Below are 18,176 nucleotides of genomic sequence, written 5' to 3'. Positions count from 1 at the left end.
CAGAGGCCACCAGTTACCACCCCATTCCTCCCCTACTGTGCTTATGCAGCGAGCACATACTCTGGGCTGGGCACTTGTGATCAGTCTGAGGCCTTGCTGAACAATGTCTGTCTTTACCAAACCTTCAAGCCCTCTTCACCTCCTTCCTATAGTCCCAGCTCCAATCCCTCTCCTCTCAGCCTTTAATCTTGCACCCTCTGAAGCCCCCCACTGTTCCTACCCCACCTCATTTCTGCGCCCCACGCTCCACTCTTCTTCCATTCCAAACAACGCGGTGTTTGCCAGCTGCCTCCTTCCTACTTCTTTCCTCTTTTCCCATCGTCAAGTGCAACACCACTCTAGTCTCAACCCCAACTCGCTCTACTCTTCTTTCCCAGTCCCAGCCTTTCACAGCCACTACTATCCTCCCCTATCCCCAGCCTTCTCCCATCCCAGTTACAGGGGTCCTGAGGTTCTGTTGAGGGTGGTGACACTGCCCCTAGAGGCCATTGTGGGAAGGCGCACTATGAGAAAATGAACCCCCAATATCCCAGAGCGGGCACAACCCCAGCACCTGCAGTGGGTGGAGCCCCTGATTGGCTGGAGTGGGGTGGGCACAAACTGCGCTCCAGCGAGCTCCTCACTCCCCACCCCCACTGTCCTCTCTGCTCTGGGCGGGCCACCACGCTGGGACCTCGGCCCACAGCCGGGCTCCTCACGCGGCTCCTGTTTTATTAACCTGCCTGTCGCTGCTCTCGCCACTGAATAGGGCCTAGGGGGGGAGGGAGGGAGCTGAGAGGTGGGGGCCGGGCTTTGCGGGAGATCACCATGGAAACAGCAGCTCGGCCAATCAGTGGACAGGCAGGCCGAGTGCAGCGGGCAGCTCGGTCTCTGAAGCCTCGTGCAGCCACCGGCTGACTCCTGCCTGACAGGCGGTCTGCAACCCCTGCGAGGCAGAGGATGAAAGGGGGGGACAAGACCCTAGGGGAAGTGGTACCGGCAATTGAGTGGCGGGGCGGCCGTGAGGCTAGAGGCACTGGGGTGTGTGTGTGGAGGGGGCTAGAATAGAAGATAGAGAAACTGGGGGAAGCGATGCTGGCGACGAGCCCTGGTGTGGGGAGACAGTGACAGGACCACAGGAGCCCGATGCAGAAAGCCCAGTCTCTTCCTGGTGGAAGTGTTCCATCCACGCCAGGGTTCCTCGCTGGTTGGGACCACTCCACTCTTTGTGTGGGAAAGGACCGACTCTGCACCCACGGCCAGCCAATAGCACTCCCTACCCCACCCCCCACCCCCAGTTATGACAAGCAAAGACGACAGCACACATTGTTGAATGTCCGGGGGAGGGCGGGTCTGTCCCTAGTCAGGAACCGCTGAGCAGCACCAGGCAGTGGTCACTATTCATGAAATTTGTTGCCCTTGAACTGGCTTCCCTGCGAGAAAGGAGGAGGACAAGGAGGGGAAGTGGAACAGGAGGAGAAGGAGCCAGAGAGAGCCAGGCTAGGGTCCAGGTGGGTGGAAGGGGAGCAGGACTCCAGTTTGGGCTGCTGCGAGGAGCAAACAAAGCAAGCTCTCTAAATTCCTTCCTCCCTGCCCAGCCTTGCCCAGCTGTCCTGCAGACTCACTCCAGACACCACATCCAGGAAGTCCGCCCTGGTTGTCTCAAGCCATCTCTGGATTTCCTTTCCTTCGGAACAGTTCTCACTCGCCCCTGCCTCCACCACATCCCTCTGACTCACTGCTAAGAGTTGTCACCCCTGCTGAGGGAGAACCTTCCCTCTGCCAGACCCTGACAGACTTCATTCCTATTTCCTCATCTCATTGTCACAACTCCACGCGCCGGGTACCATTATCATCACCATTTTGCAGGTGAGAAAAGCGAGGCTCCCATTAGCAAGCTCGCGCAGGATGGATCACGGAGACAGCGGTGAGGATTCAAAGCAGGTGGTCAGGCCTGAAGGCTTGCCTGTCTAACCTCAGATGTGTAGTGTGAAGCTCGCGGCTCCTGGATGGGTCTGGAGCCCCTTGCAATGCCCAGCACGCACTGGTGAGTAGCAGGCACCACTGAACTGCTCTGAATAGCATGGTGGTTCTGTGTGAACAGCCAGGCACCGAGCCCAAGCAGGCTAAGACTGAAGCAACTCATGGCGCTGGTCCCCAGAAGGCCAGCAGGGTTTGTTGTGGCATGGTCTAGTGGGGTCCGTCCCACGAAAGGAAGTAGTACCACTGAGACTATTTTCCAGTCACACTACCTCACCAGGTCTCCCATGGAGGCTGGGCCATGGCCCCCCCTAGTGGCCAAAAGGTCACTCTGATGACAGGGGTGTCCCCCAGTGTACCTGAAGATCTCAAACACAGTGGTCTTCTCACCAGGCTAAATTCTCAGACTCCAGAGCATGCCCTCGGAGTTAGAGCTAAACACCTCAAGGGACTGGACTTGCCCCAACTGAGCTTGACAGGACAAACCTCCACCACTACCCCTCTCCCCACAGAAAGAGTTCCTTCCCTCCACCCCTAACACATTTGAAAAGGTGCTGCCCTCAGAGGACTCAATCAGAGCCCTCCTTCACAATGGCCAGAATGATTCCACCCCCATCCCAGCAAGAGGGGGCTTGAGGCTGTGGGGGTACCGCTAGGAAATATTGAATAACGCCACCTCCCACTCAGGTGAGGGTTTTGGTCTGGAATCCAGGAGCTGGAGTCCCAAGGGGCTCCCATCATAACCGCTACCCCCACACACACCATGCACCACCCGCCTCCCTCAGGAACCTGCCACACACGCACAGCACCTCGGCTTTGAAGGCAGGGCTCCTGGCAGGCTGCTGTTCCCATGGCAACTCCATCCCAGGCTGCCCTACCCAGTACTTTCCTCCACCCCCTTCCTCCACCCTGAATCCATAGCACCTTCATTCACAGAACAAGTGCAGCATCACATCATCAAAGTGGACACCTTCCCCCCTCCCTGGCCTTTCTTCATCCTTGTTGTCTCCCCCTTCTCATTCAGTGGGAAGCCACAAGCTGGGAAGGGGAGGGGTGGAGAGAGTGGAGGTGGCAAGAGGTTGAGCTGCGGTGGGTGAAAGAAGAGGGGAGACTCCGGAGGGAGCCATGGCTCAGCTCCCCTTCACAGTGCTGTGGTTCCCAAGGTTTTGGCTTCTGGTCTCATTCCCAGGGCTATTTCATCTCGGTGCATGGGTCTGTGTTTTTCCTGGGTGAAAGTCCAAAGCCCAGACAGGCTCTCTGATGAGCCCCAAGACTCACACTGGGGCTCACCATCAGAGCCCAGGTGCTGTCATTTCAGACCCTGGAACTCAGCCCCCAACGCCAAGGCTGCTCCCCATTCTGAGCTGGTGCCCCTTGCTTGGGAAAGACACTCCTTGTCAGAGTCAATGGGGTCACTGCAATCTCCCAGTGGGTCAGTGGGCAGAGCTGGTGGAACCTCAACCCCCATTGTTGCTTAGACAATATGACTCCTCCAACTAGGGAACCTTGACTTTGGCAGGTGCTGTTGCAAAGTCCAGAGACGCCTGCTCTGGCCAGCAACAGTCCTCTGTCTTCAGGAGGTCCAGGGCGATGGTCACAACCCAGCTTTAGAGCCAGCGGCCTGGACTTGAATTGCAATGCTCTCATTTGTCCTCCACAGGGAGCTTGTCTCCTCTGCCTTGATTCCCGTGTCTGAACAACGGAGGCAGCAATGACACACAGGCCTTGAGTTGCAGTATTTCATTTACTCCTTGCGGCAGCTCAGCGGGGTAGAATGATTGTTGTCTGATCTACAGAAGGGAAACTGAGGCTGGGATAGTTAGCGGCACAGCAGGACTTTAATCAGGCAATAGAAGGTACTGTTGGCACAGAGTCCATACACAGCGGCTAAATCTGAAGGGGGAGGGGTCTTAAGAGGTGGGGCTCAGGGCTGCAGCACTTGCCTCACACTGGGTAACTCAAGCTGCCATGTAGTCCCTATTGCGGTTTCTATGACCTAAGCTCAGGCCTCCTGTGTCACTGGCCTTTGCTCTGGGGATGAGCAGATTCCACTGGGGACCCAGGCTGTGCATTCATCAGCCAAGATCAAGGTCAAGAAAGGACTTAGTGAGACTGACTGATGTTGTCCAGGAGGGGAGCTAGCTCCGGCCCAAGGAGTGCCTGAGCCAACAAGTTGTGAGCAACTCTGTCTAGCCAAGCACTTGACCATGTACACTGAAGAAGGTGGAGCCTCAAGGATGAAGGGACTTGGCCAACGGATAGCTGTTTGGTCTACCCTGCCTTCCTAGGATGCTGCCTGTGGGAGACAGACCAAGGTCAGGGGCTCTGGGCTTAGAATCATCCAGAAAGGGAGCAGAAATCCCTAAGGAAGCAAGGCTTGAACCTGAAGGACAGGTTGTGGGGCTCGGTCTCTCCCCTGCCAGCCCACAGCTTCCCATCTTCCCATAACCCACCCCCAGTTTTTTAGGGGTCCTCCAACCCCTAAGCAGCTTAGCCTCTCTGGGAATTTCAGTGTGCTGGAACTTACACACACACACACACACACACACACAGCCCCAATCCCCTACCTTGAGTGAACAAGCCAAACAAACAGCATTGTTCTCCTACACAATGGACACAAAGAACTTGGGAATTCACAGAATGGTCCAGAATTTCAGCTTCCTTCCCCTCCAAGCCCTAGAGAGCTCCATTGTCTGCAAACTCCACTTAGAATACGCACCACTGCTCCAGCTGTGGAGCCACTTAAGACTCAAGGAAGCACCCCCTCCTTCCCTCCCAGTACCCTGCCGAGCTAGTGGGGAGGAGGGGAGCAGCCTACAGTCCCTACACCAGTGACAAGCTAGAAATGACTCTGCCCTCAGTGCCACTCGGGGGCGCCCATTTTACAGCTGAAAACCCCGACAGACCATAATCATCAGACCTAAGGAAATGAACGTTCCCAGGGCCCCCTCCTCTGTTCCACTGTGTGTTTATAGACCTCTAAGGACAGAGGACTCCCTGAGTTCCTAAGGCACCTGTTCTACTGAAAGGTCCCACCAACGACAAAACAATCCTTGAAGGAATCCCCTAAGACTCAAATGACTGACCCTCCGATGGGATGTGGCTCCTGGAATCTGAGTCTGCCATGATGCTCTCCTGAGGTCCTCTTTCCCCCAGAGCAACACAGTTCTCCTGGATGCTATTAATTGATAACTTTAAGCCCCTCCCCACACTATTTCCTTCACCCCAGCATCCCTAAGTGGTCATTCAACATACACTAAGTATCTTCTAGAAAGCCAGGTGGTGGTGGTGCACATCAATCCCAGCACTCAGGAGGCAGAAGTGGGTGGATCTCTGAGTTCAAGGCCAGCCTGATCTACAGAGTGAGTTCCAGGATACCCAGGACTACACAGAGAAACCCTACCTAGAAAAATCGGTGGGGGGGGGGGAGTGTTGGAAGGAGGAGTATCTTCCAGAGATCAGGCCTTGTGCCTGGGGGTAGACATCAGACAAGACTGCAGCTCTCCAGATAAGCACTGTAAATTAATGCATAATTACCAAGTAAGATAAGGGATCTGACTATACGAATTTGGGGAAAGCGACTAACAAAGCATTCTTGATTAGTGGAACAGAGCCGAGTAGCCACCAACTAACTGTGCAAAGGCCCTGTGGCAAGAGGAAGTTGTTTTATTCATAATATTTATGTAATAGATGAAGTTGGTCATTAAATTTGCAGGCACTGGTGGGGTGGGGATGAAGTGTTTGAGCAACAGTGAGGGATCTGATCTGATTCTAGAGCAACAGAAACACACATCAACGTGTGCAAGAACAGCTGGTTGGTTTTCCTGATTGTTTGGTAAAAAGAGGGCTTCATATAGCCCACATGTCCTGGAACTCACTCTGCAGTCAAGGCCTTGAACTGCTCATCCTCCTGCCTCTGCCTCCTGAGTGCTGACGTCACAAGCATAAGCCACTCCACCCAGCAAGATTGGTTGATTTTTGCTCCGAAAGCCACGTGGCACTGAGGATGGAGCTCAGCTGGTATGTTTGTCTAGCGTGTACAGCACTGCAAGTCTAATCTCCAGCACCACCTTAGGCAGACCAGGGCCATGCAGACCTGTAACCCAGCACTTGGGAGGCAGAGGAAAGAGACTCAGAAACTCAAGGTCCATATCAGCAAGTTCTAGGCCAACTTGGGCTACATGAATCCTGTCTCTAGAAAGATAAAGAGAAGCAGGGGAGGGAAGGTGAGAAGGATGGAAAGAAAGAGCAAGGAAGGAAAGGCAAGCCACAAATCCCAAAGTCCCTCTCCCAAAGCAGGTCCTCTATACCCTTGCACACAGTTTTCCCTCTACCCAGAATGCTCTGCTTTCAGAACCGTCATTCCAGTCTGTGCCCAAACTACTCTCCTCTCCCCCAACAGAAGAGCAGCTCTCCCTACACATACTGTCATACTACCAACTTAGACAGTTTGGTCCTTTTCGTCGTATTCACAGGGCCTAAAAACAAATTATTTGATTTCTTTGCCTGCTTACTGCTGCTTTCTCCTTCCAAAACATAGTTTTGCCTAGTCATTAAATTTGCATGCTTCAGATCCCATTGGTTGGAAAGGGGTGAGTCAAGAGAATGCTGTGCAGTTGGCCAGAAGGCCAGCATGATGCAGAGTGTCCTCAAGTGGCCACCATGGCCAGCCAGGGTAGAGAGAAGACTTAATTCACCTCAAGCCATCCTGCTCTCTAGCCCCATCATCTGTGTTCTCACAGAGTTCTTGGCACTCAGCAAGGGCCAGCACGTAGTAAGGCCTCAGTACGTAGTAGATGAAGTTGGTCGTTATGGTAGACACCCGGCATTCCAGCATTTGGAAGGGGAAGGTAGTAAGATCGGGACCTTGAGGCTCTCCTTAGCTACACAGCAAGTTGGAGGCTAGCCCGGGTTATGTGTGAGAGACTGTCTCACAAAAACTAAAACACCTCCCCTCAAAATGAACAGGCGAATGGATGACTGATAAAAGAACCAGGGTTTACCCTCAAATATACAGATATAAATGGATATTCTAACAGGAAATGTGTGGGCACTCAATCACACAGACCAGTTTATTGCTCCGGTCTAGCTAAGCCATACCCACAACCTCTGGCTGGCCAAGGAGGACAAGGACAAAGACCCTGGCCTCGTCATCTAGTTGATCAGAGATCACTGTAGACTTCTAAACACCACACCAGAGAAGCGGCAGAGGTTAAGTCACGTGTCTCTCACAGACTCCATCTATCGCCTACCTCCTACGCCCCTCCCCCACCCACAGCCCACTGAGCTCATGGTTTCCTGAGCCCTACTCTTCTGGGAATAGTTGATCCAGTCACCAAATGGGAATTACAAGAGAGAGTAGAAACTCGGTGGGATATCTCCAGGACTTATAGTTTGGCTACTTGAGAAATATATTATTACAGGGATTTTTGTTCGTTTGCTTGTACCAGGGATTGAATTTATTAATCCCAGCACTCGGAAGACAGAGGCAGAGGGATCTCTGTGAGTTCGAGGCCAGCATGGCCTACATACTAAGTTCCAGTTCTCTGTTACACAGAGAAACCCCGTCTCGAAAAAAATAAAAAACAAAACAAAACAAAACAAAAAAAACCAAACAACAAAAAACCTAGGCAATGGGGCTAGAGAGATGGCTCAGTGGTTAAGAGCACTGACTGCTCTTCCAGAGGACCCAGGCTTGATTCCCAGCACCCATACGGCAGCTCACAACCTTCTATGACTCCAGTTCAAGTGGATCCAATGCTCTCTTCCTGACCTCCACTAGTACATACACACACATGCAGGCAAACACCTAAACACATAAAATACAATCAGATTTTCATAAAAAGAAGGCTAGGCAAGGATTGGCAGCCAGGCCTGAAGACCTGAGTTGGATTCCCCAGATCTCACATAATGGAAAAAAGGGACCCCTGAAAGTTGTCTGCTAGACTCCGTGTACACTTGGGTTCACATGCCCACTCACACTCACTCACTCAATCAATCAATCAATCAATAGGCAAGTAAGTAAGTGAATAAATAAATAAATAGAATTTCTTTGGAAGGGGAATAATTTGAGACAAGCACTCCATCTTAAAGTTACATCCTGGCCCTAATATTTTATTATTTTATTTATTAATTTGTTGACTTTGGCCGAGCAGTGGCGGCGCATGCTTTTAATCCAAGCACTTGGGAGGCAGAGGCAGGCAGATCTCAGTGAGTTTGAGGTCTACAAAGAGAGTTCCAGGACAACCAAGACTGTACACAGAGAAACCCTGTCTTGAACCCTTTCCCCCAACACCCCTCCTCCAAAAAAGAATTGTTGACGGTGCCTAGTAAGTGGTTAACCTGGCAAAGGATGGGCAGGCCCATGCACTACCGTAGCTGACTTGGGGGTAGACTGAGGCAGATTTGGAACACTGAGTGATCAGGAGATGTCTTCACACGGCTTTGCTTACGGTCCCACTCTGAGACAGTGTGAGAACGCATGCGTCTCTGTGGGACTGCTAGTATTCTCCCAGATAAGCACACTAAGGCTCAGGAAGGACTAAGCAATTTGCTCAAAGTTTCCACTATTAGCCATTCAGTGGGAGGATGGGATTTTCAAACTCAGAAAGGTGTGGAGCCTGCCTCCACTCTTCATCCTGATGGTGGTTGTAGTCGAATATATCATGAATCACGCCTATAATCCCAGCACTCAGGAGGCAGGTGCAGTTCTGTGAGTTTGAGATCAGCCTGGTCTGCAATCCAGGACAACCAAGTCTGTTGGTTACACAGTAAAATCCTGTCTCCAAACAAACAAACAAATAAAATAAAAAATAAGGTTGAACCTGATTGGGCAGACCAGAGAATCACAGTCCAGGAAGAGGCCGCAGTTTGAGCAGTTTCACTTTTTGTTTTTGCCTCCTGTGGGTCAACCCTAAAGTTTCATGACTCGCTGGCAAATACTACATCTGGGCTATGCTGCTAGCCCTAATTTGTCTTGTCAATTTTTGGGTATTTTGGGGTTCTAAGCCTTCATCAACAAACAACCGTTTCTGATGATTTTTTTCCTCTCTGTGGCCTTTAGGCTATCCGGCCCCGGGATGGAGTCCCAGTCCTGGGTGTGTCTCTACCTCTCTAACAGAGCTTTACAAACCAGTAGACTGGACTGAGAGTGGAGGGGTGGGTGTAAGGGGTAGGAAAGAGGTGAGCAGAGAACTTTGGGTAAATTTGTCTCCCTACTCTGGTTGGGGGTGGGGGCAGAGGGCACTTGGGGACACTCTCAGGGCCAACTTGGTCCCTTGCCCATCTGCATCCCTGCCTCCTCCTGGCTCATTTCATTCCAGCCAATAGATTTGAAATATGCAGATTTAATGAGTAGGCAAAGAAATGATTGGCTCATTCCCCTGATGTAATAAATGCCACTATTCAAGTGACTCCTATGTGCCCCACCCCCGTGCCCATTTGGGGCATTGGATTTTATTTCTGGCAGGAATCCCCTAGCTCCTCTATTTCCCCTTGTTCTTTTCCCCATTCCAAGCTAGCAAATCACATCAAAATGCCCAACTCATCTCCCAGAGGATGGGAGTATTAGCAGATCAGGAAGCCCACACCCTTAGGTCCTGCCTGGGCTCTGGTCTTCATCGGCCAACCCACGTGCCTTTGCTGGCTGTACAAAGCATCAAATCCAGATGACGGAGCCCACTGAAGACACTTTGTGAGAATCCATGTCCAAAGCTTTCTAAAACCAAACCCCAGATATCGGCTGTTCTTTTCAGCCCCTAATTTAGTAATTCTATTGAGAAAAGAGATTGTGGGTTTTTTTATTTGGTGTGATTTATTCTTTATCATATAAATAATAATAATTTACACAAAGCTCTTCCCCAAACAGAAGAGAATCTGTACATAAAAATAAACAAAAATTAAACTGAGCTGGGCCTGGTGCCCAGAAAACCAGCCAATTCCAAACACAACCAGGAGAAAAAAAAACCCTCCAGGTCCTGGGAGCTCTGGGGCCTTGGCTGGAAGTCTGGGTGGAGGCTCTGATACGGGAAGCCACTGCCCTCTCTTCAAGTTCCTATGCAGGCTGATGACGTGGATGGCAGCCGACATTCTTAGGGAGCAGGCAAGCTTACTGGGCTGGGAGGCAGGTGAGATTCAGACTAGTAGTGATAAGCAATTCCCAAGCTCCTGGGTGGTGTTCCTGGAGGCTGTCAGCATCCAGGGGGTGGGAGAGCTACTGTGGCTAGGGAAGATGCAGCGGACTGTTGGCCAACACCCAAAGTGGGTGGTTCTCTGTCCCCTGCAGCTCCTCGCTGGCCTGGGCTGGGCAGAGCATTGCTGGTCTTCGTTCCCTTGGCGCTCTGGTTCTCTCTCTCTAGAGGCCTGTTATTTTTACAGATATTGAAAGATGACAAGCAATCTCCTTGGCCATTGATTAATTCCCTCAACAGACACTCTTTGGCTGTTTTCAATTCTCTTCCCGCCCCCGCCCCCGCCCCCACCCCTGCCCTTCTTTTCTGAGGACTTTCCACCCTCTTAGGTTGTGCCTGTAGTGTAAACTGCGCCACCCGCTCTGGTCCTAGCGAAGGAGGTGGGTGAGCTCCGCTCTGTAAGTATGGCCACCACTGCAGTTAGATATATTACAAACGGTGAAGGTGACGATGGCCCTGGGTGCGGTGATATTGAAGAAGAGGAGGAAGATAGAGGAGGAAGGCCCTCCAGCGTGGTACTGAGCCTGCTTTGGAGTCTCGGGTAATTATTTGTCTTGAACCGAAATGAGAAATGAGAAGACGATGAATTGTGAAGGCAGGTGGTGACAGGAGCGGATTAGAAAGCCCGAGAGTGAAGGACAAGAGGCAGGAAACGCAGGAAATGCATATAGGCGCGGGTGAAGCTTCCAGAACAGAAATGAAGGGACCGCATGCAGGTGCGGGTAAGCTTCCAGAAGGGAGAAGCAACATCACACAGCAGGTAAAAGCCAGGGATCTAGGAACAGATGTTGTGGCTTCAAAGTCCAGCTCCTGTGTGTGCCTAAGGGGCACAGCACTTGCCTAGGATGTGTGGTTCGGAATCAGTAAAAAGGAAAACAGCTGGGGGGGGGTGCACGCCTTTAATCCCAGCACTCAGAAGGCAGAGGCAGGCGGATCTCTGTGAGTTTGAGGCCAGCCTGGTCTACAGAGTGAGTTCCAGGACGGGCTCCAAAGCTACGGAGAAACCCTGTCTCGAAAAACAAAACAACAGCAACAACAACACAAGACAAAACATCTGCAGCACTCACTGACTTAACCTTTCTGAGCCTCAGCTCTTTTATCTCTACAATAGGACACGCACATGCGCACATGCGGTAGTACCTGCCATGACCGTTGGGTATTCAAACAAAGCCTGGCTAGTCTAGCTGGGTGTGATGATGCATACCTGTGACTCTCAGCCCTCGGGGGACTGAAGCTGGAGGATGGCAAATTTCAGACCTATGTGGTCTACATAGCAACATCTCCCCCCCCCCCCAAAAAAAAAAGAGAGAGTGAAGGCCCGAGAGATTGCTCATCGAATTAAAGCACTTCCGGGACTCATGTGGTGGAATGAAAGAACAGGCTCTGTAGGCTGTCCTCTGACCACACATGCATGCCACAGCATGTGTACACCCCCTGCCTCAAATTTAAAAATCTGAAAAGGAAAGAAAGGGAAGAAGAAAGGAAGAGGAGAGGAGAGTTAGGGATAAACCCTCCGCAAGGGTGTGCACCCTAGGTGCAGATCAGGGTTACAACTACTTCCAGGGCAAGGGTCGTAGAACTCAGAGAGCAGCTTGAGAAAATTCAGACCTGGGTCGGGCCCTGCCGCTTAGTTTGAATGACTTTTACCCCCACCCCCACCCCCAATCCAGGCTGTCCTGAGCGACATGATTTGAAGAGGATGATGTTTCAAGCCCATCAGTCCCCTCGGGCTGTAACGCTGTGGGAGTGACCGCATGGCCCGTGGGAATGTTCTGGTTCCAGACAGGCCCACACAGGTGTGCAGGTTCAGGTACAGACCAAGCAGCATACCTGTGCCAGGGGTCAAGCAGAGGGAGAGGCTGAGCAGGTCGGACCGGCCTCCTTGCTGGAGTTGAGGAAAGGTCTGCCCGAGCGGGGAAACTCCTGTACCTCCCCCAAAACAACTGCCAAGCTCTACGTGGCCTCTCATCTTGGGCCCAGCTGCAGAACCTGGCGAGGCTATGGCTGGGCCCATGCTTGCCATCTGCTCCCAAGCTTAGCTAAATGTTGGAAAATTGGCTTGCACCATTTTGGCCCCTTTTTTGCATTCTTCATAATGTTCTTCCTTCTCCCCAGAGTTGGAGGAAAGGAATGGGCAGCAAGGGTCACCCATGCACGGTGCCTGATTAAATCTTTATAGACGTTCCTTGTCTGGACCTTGTCTATGGATGTCGGGGCCCTCTAAAGTCTCAAAGACAGCAGGTGCCTGCTGAGGCTGCAGAGAAGGGTTAGATGCTTTTCCTTGACTGGCCCCAGAAGCAGACTAGTACAAGCATTATGTTCCTTAAAAGCCCAGGATTGGGGCTCAATGTCAAAGTCCTTCATGGGTTCCTCTCCTTGGCTCCTCATGGACATCAGCCACCAATTCACTGGAATGAAAGATTAGATTCGAGTTAGGCATTCCCTGGGATCAACTCCAGGACCACTCATTCACATGCTGTATGGTCGCAGCCTGAGTTCATCCAGGAACCCGGGCCTGCCTGGAGGTGTCTCCGGTGGCAGGACTAGTGTGGGCAACTGGAGATGCCTCTGGCTGCTGCTCGGAAACCCTGTGGTTCACTTACTGCGCACTCAACTCCTGCATTCTCCTGCCTTTGCCTTGTAAGTGCTGGGATTGCAGGTCTATCCCTCCATGCCCAGCTTTTCTTCTTTTTAAGATTAAAAAATTAATTCTGTGTCCCGTGTGTGTCTCTGTATGAGTATGTGCACATGAGTGCAGTGCTTGCGGAGGCCAGGAGCATCAGATCTCTCCGGTGCTGGAGAACTCGGCAATTACAAGACCCTGATATGGGCACTGAGAACTGAACTCGGGTCCTCTGCAAGGACAGCTTGTGTTTTTTAACCACTGAGCCATCTCTCCAGCCCCTGCTCAACTTATTGTCAGACAGAATGGTGTTACCATGTAGCTTTGGCTGGCCTACCACCATGTGACCCAGACGAGCCTTGAACTCTAGCCATCCCCTTGCCTTCATCTCTTGAGGACCAGCTCTCCCAGTGTGGGCTAGGCTAGTTCTTCTGCCTGCATCACTTCAAATAAATTCCCCTTTTCAGGAGAATCAGGCTCAGAGAAGTTAGGTCACATGTTCAAGGTCATCTTGATAAAAACATCTAAGTGGCTACTCAGAAATCACCCCAAAGCCACCAAAGGCTGGGCTCCTGCCCACTAAGGTAAGCGCCACCCACCTGGATGAGCTTCCATTCCTAACAGTAAAACAGATGTGCTGAGACCGTACAGAGGGCCAAGACAGCAATACCCCAGCCTCAAATGCTCCTGCCCGCCTATGTGTTCTTGCACACCTGGGTCTGCCTAAGCAACCTCCTGAAGAGCTAGAGCTGAGTCCAGAACTATCCAGACAGCCCCTGGAGGTGACCACATCCTTGATGAGTCTACAGATGCCCCCCCCCCCCGCCACCAACCTAAGGGCCACTATGGCTTTCCCTCTCCTGTAGTCCATCTCTCCTTGCTTGCGTAAGTCTATCAAGGGTGGCTCTATACCCCTCTCTTCTGTGTCCCTCTCCTTCTTTTAGGACCCTTAGGCTCCCTCCGTGCATGGCCCACACATGTCTGTAGGTTTAGGGGGTTTAGGGTATGTAGGTTTTAGTTGCAAATCTGCCTGATGAGCTTGTGATTGGGAGGAATCGCAGAACCCGTATAATGCATCATCATGTATGTGCTTTTATAAATCAAATGAAGCCCGGAGTCTCCTGGCTGGCTGGCCTATCCTTTGGACTCCCCTCCCCCTGCAACTTCCCCCCACCAGCTGCACAATGGAGTGAGGGGAAGGGGTGAACTGGCAGAAACCAGCTTGTTTCTGAGGCTAGAAAACAGAACTGTAAGAAATTAGCAGGCTGAGAAATGTCTGCTCCACTCCGTATTTGTATTGCACCCACCGCTTTCTCTGTGCAACTCGGTTCCTCCTGCCCCTGCCACCTCCATGCGGGCTCCCCACCCCCATCACCCAGCGTGGGAGCCTGGGGCTTGGAGGTTGTGTGTCTGGGGTTTTGAGGAAGGCGCAGCTTGATGTGTGTGTGCGCGCAAGTGTGTGTGTGTTTCTGTGTGGTGTGTGTAGGGATGGCAGACCTACCCCTCCTTGGGAGGCAGCTTAGCTAGAAACGCCAGCGGCAGAGACAATTGTGAGGGTGGGGATGCTGAGCGCAGAGCCGGCGGAGCCCGCGGGCAGGCAGAGAAGCACCACACAAGAAATTGATTCCATTAAAAAGTAATCTTAAATTTAATAAAAGTTATGATTTGATTATAGCCACAGAACCTACAGGCAAGAGGGAAGGGGGTGGCTTCTAGTGATGGATAAACAGAAAGGGGGGGCAAGAAATGAGGAGGAAGGGAGAGGAGAGAGAGATGCTTAGGTTTAGATGGATGTGAAAATGGAAGGACCTGGGGTGTAGTGGATGAGACCATTTTCTTTCCCTCCGAAGGAAGAAAAAAGCCCGTGGCTGCTTTCCAAAGTGGAAGGGAAGGAAGTGAGGAGTGTGAGGAGACCGGAGGAGCAGGGAGAGACGGAGCCACAGGGTGAGTGGGAGGGACCAGGGCATGGAGTGAAGGCCTGGACCAGGTGGATGTCATGCCTGTGTGTGGAGGATGATACGGAGCCTTGGGAAGGACCACAAAACACCCCTTAGCAACCAGGCAGGCAATTCTGAGTTTCCACTCCAGGTTAGAGTCTCTCTAGCAGCAGGAGTGAGAACCTCTCAGACCCCCAGTTTCCCCAGCTACTAAACTAGACTGGAGCTCGCACCTTCTGCACCAGGCTCTCCTAAAACATAAAGAAATGGCTGACCCCTGAAAGGGTCGTTCTCTTCTGATACTCCCCCACTAGAGGGCACTAGCGAGCACTGCCCCCTCCCTTGGTTTGGAAACACTAGGCTAGCCTCATTCCTTTTCCAAGGCAGATGGAGCTCTCTCTAACCCCACGCTAGGGCACTGTTTCTCAACCTGTGGGTCTCAACTCCATTGTGTGTGGGGGGGTGTCAAGCGACCCTTTCACAGGGGTTGCCTAAGACCCTCGGAAAACACAGATATTTACATTACAATTCCTAACAGTAGCAAAATTACAGTTAAGAAGCAAAAATGAAAATAATTTTATGATGGGGGTCATCGCAACATGAGAAATTGTATTAAAGCTGTATTAAAGGGTCACAGTATCAGGAAGGTTGAGAAGCACTGCCCTAGAAGCCAGCTCTCCCATGATGGCCCCTGCTTTGAGCATTGTTCATCTTTCCGAGTATGGCAAGGTGGAGGACTATAGCCCTGAAGCCCAGGGAGGGAGGGGTGACCAGAGATGGCAGATAGAGAATCAGAAGTTCAGGAGTTTCAGGGTACATTTTGGTTACACGATCAAGGACCATCTGCCTTTTCCCTCTCCTGCTCACCCCAGAATCATGCTCAGGTACAGAGTTGACATCCTTCTGACCCCAGAGAGGTGGGTACCTCTGGGGTTGAGACACTTGGGTCCAGTCTGCCAGCCACCGCAGTCAGAAAGGAGGGCAAAGCGTTCGGCTTCCATGAAAGTCTTGATGGATTGTCTTCAGCAAGCCCTGGCCCTGTCTGGAGCTGGGTGGGAGGGTGCTGGGGCCTGCAAGTTCAGTTCCAGAACCTGTGAGTGGGGACTGGGCCCAAAGCCAGGCCATCACTGTGAAGAGCTAATGGAAGTGAGAACCAGAAAATCTCTGCTACTCCCATGTCCGGGATCAGGAACCACGAAATACAATGAAGAAAATGGAGCCTCCAGGAGACACAGACAACACTGGAGGAAAGAGAAGACCAGGTCGGCTTTGTCGCCTCCTCAAAGTCCACCTGCTTGAATACTCAAATTCATTGTTTGTTTGTATGTTTGTTTGTTTTAGAGAGAGGGTCCCATGTGACTCAGGCTGGCCTCAGACTTAATATGTATCTGAATATAGTCTTGAGCGCCTGACCCTCCTGCTTGAGCCTCAGGAGTGCTGGAATTACAGGAATGCATCACCATGTCAGATTTAAATTCACTCTTCATGTGAGCTTGTTAGTAGCATCTGTTAGTGGTTTGGAGTGTGACTCAGTGGTAGAAGACTGGCTCAGAATACACAAGGCCCTGGGTCCCACTTCCAGCACCAGCAAAGAGCATTCATTAACAGAGACATTGCAAAAGGCGTGACCAAAAAACTTTCTCTTCTTTTCTTTTTTATTTTATTTTTCTTTTAAAGACCCAGTGTTATGTAGACCAGACTGGCCTCAAATTCTATGTGTAGCTGACCATAGCCTTAAACTTCTGATCCTCTGTCTCTTGTCCCCCAAGTATTGAGATTATAGGAGTGTACCTAACACTGACCCCTTTAGATTTTAAAAAAATTATTTATTTTATTTTTGAGATTATAGTATAATTATATCATTTCCCCCATTCCCTTTCCTTTTTCCAATATACCCTTCCTTGATGTGTGTGTGTGTGTGTGTGTGTGTGTGTGTGTGTGTGTGTGTGTGAGACAGCAGAGTGGCTGTCCTGAAACTCCCTCTGTAGACCAGGCTAGCCTCAGTCTTAGAGATCCACCTGCCTCTATCCCCTAAATGCTGGGATTAAAGGCGTGCATCACCATCGCCCAGCCATGGCCTCCTTTTTTCTTCATTAATTGTTATTCACGCGCGCATGCACGCGTGCACACACACACACACATATATACACACACACACACACACACACACTACATATTCCTAAATACACAAATACAGCCTGCTCATTTGTATACTGTTACTTGCATGGATGTTTTCAGGGCTGATCATTTGGTATTGGATAACCAGTTGGAATGCTTTTCCCTGGGGAAGTCTATGCCCTCTCACCCACTACCCCATTCCATCCCATAGTAGCCTTTAGTTCTTTGTCTAGAACTGAGGCCTCCTGGGATTTCCCCTATACCTCTTTGTGTGTCTATTGTTGTCCTTATTCAGTTCCTGTTTAGGGAGTTGTCGGTGAGACTTTCTGGGTATAGTTCATGACATTCCAGGAGACACAATCTCACAATAAACTCCCTGTTCCTCTGGCTCTTACACTCTTTCTGCCCTCTTTTGCACAATGACCCCCAAGCCTTAGGTGCAAGGGTTGCTTTGTAGATGTATCCTTAGGACTGAACCCCACAACTCTGCATTTTGGTTGGCTGTGGTTTTCTGAAATGGTCTCTTTTTTTAGCAAAGAAAAATTTCCTTGATGATGTTGCTAAGCAGGTTGTTGTCATCCAAGAGGAGACCAGGAGGAGGAGCCACCCAGACCCAGCCTGGGCTTGCAGTCCTGGGACTACAAGTCTAAAGAGGTGACCCCAAGTCAGTAAAGTAGGACACTTTAGTACACTTATAAAGACAAAACCCACAAGTTGTGCACTTTCTGTTGATGTGGGTCTGGTGGCTGTCGGCGAGCATAACCTGCTATGAACTTTCTGTTAAAATGAGGCATCTCTGTGTTAGCATGATACAACTGTTTCATCAGGGAGGGGAGCAGAAAGCCTTGCAATTACAGGAGCAGAACACTGGCAGGTGAGTTATGGTTCCCATAAAGTACTATGCCTGCCCGAGGGTCAGGCTGAACACAGTTTCAGCACGAGGTCAGGCCAGGATTTAGCAGATGTTTTTCTCTCCACTCCCCCCCTTGTCTGAGGCATTCTGGCATATCCGCACTAGCATTCAGTGCGGGGTGAGGACTGCACTTATCTGTGGGTATAAGGACATATTTAGAATATTGTTAGGGATTATGCTCGTAAGTAAAATGGTAATTTTGGGTTCTCCTCCAAGATCCATGACTTCACTAGCCCTGGGTAATTGGCTAGGTTTCTGGTACCACACATGGTTTCACTCTTGTTGAGTAGGCCTAAGTCCAATTAGAGAGAGCTGTTGGTTACTGCTAAGGTATGCGTGCCATTACTACACCCTTGGTGTTATCGTGCCAGGCTGCACATTTCTGTGGTTCATAGGTGTCATATCTGGTGGTTTCCCCTCTTTGGAAGCTTGAATGA

The sequence above is a fragment of the Myodes glareolus genome, chromosome 13 (assembly GCF_982192425.1).
Source record: "Myodes glareolus chromosome 13, mMyoGla1.1, whole genome shotgun sequence".
Taxonomy (NCBI): Eukaryota; Metazoa; Chordata; class Mammalia; order Rodentia; family Cricetidae; genus Myodes; species Myodes glareolus.
The sequence above is the reverse complement of the archived record's forward strand: the minus strand, read 5'-3'. Positions refer to the sequence as shown.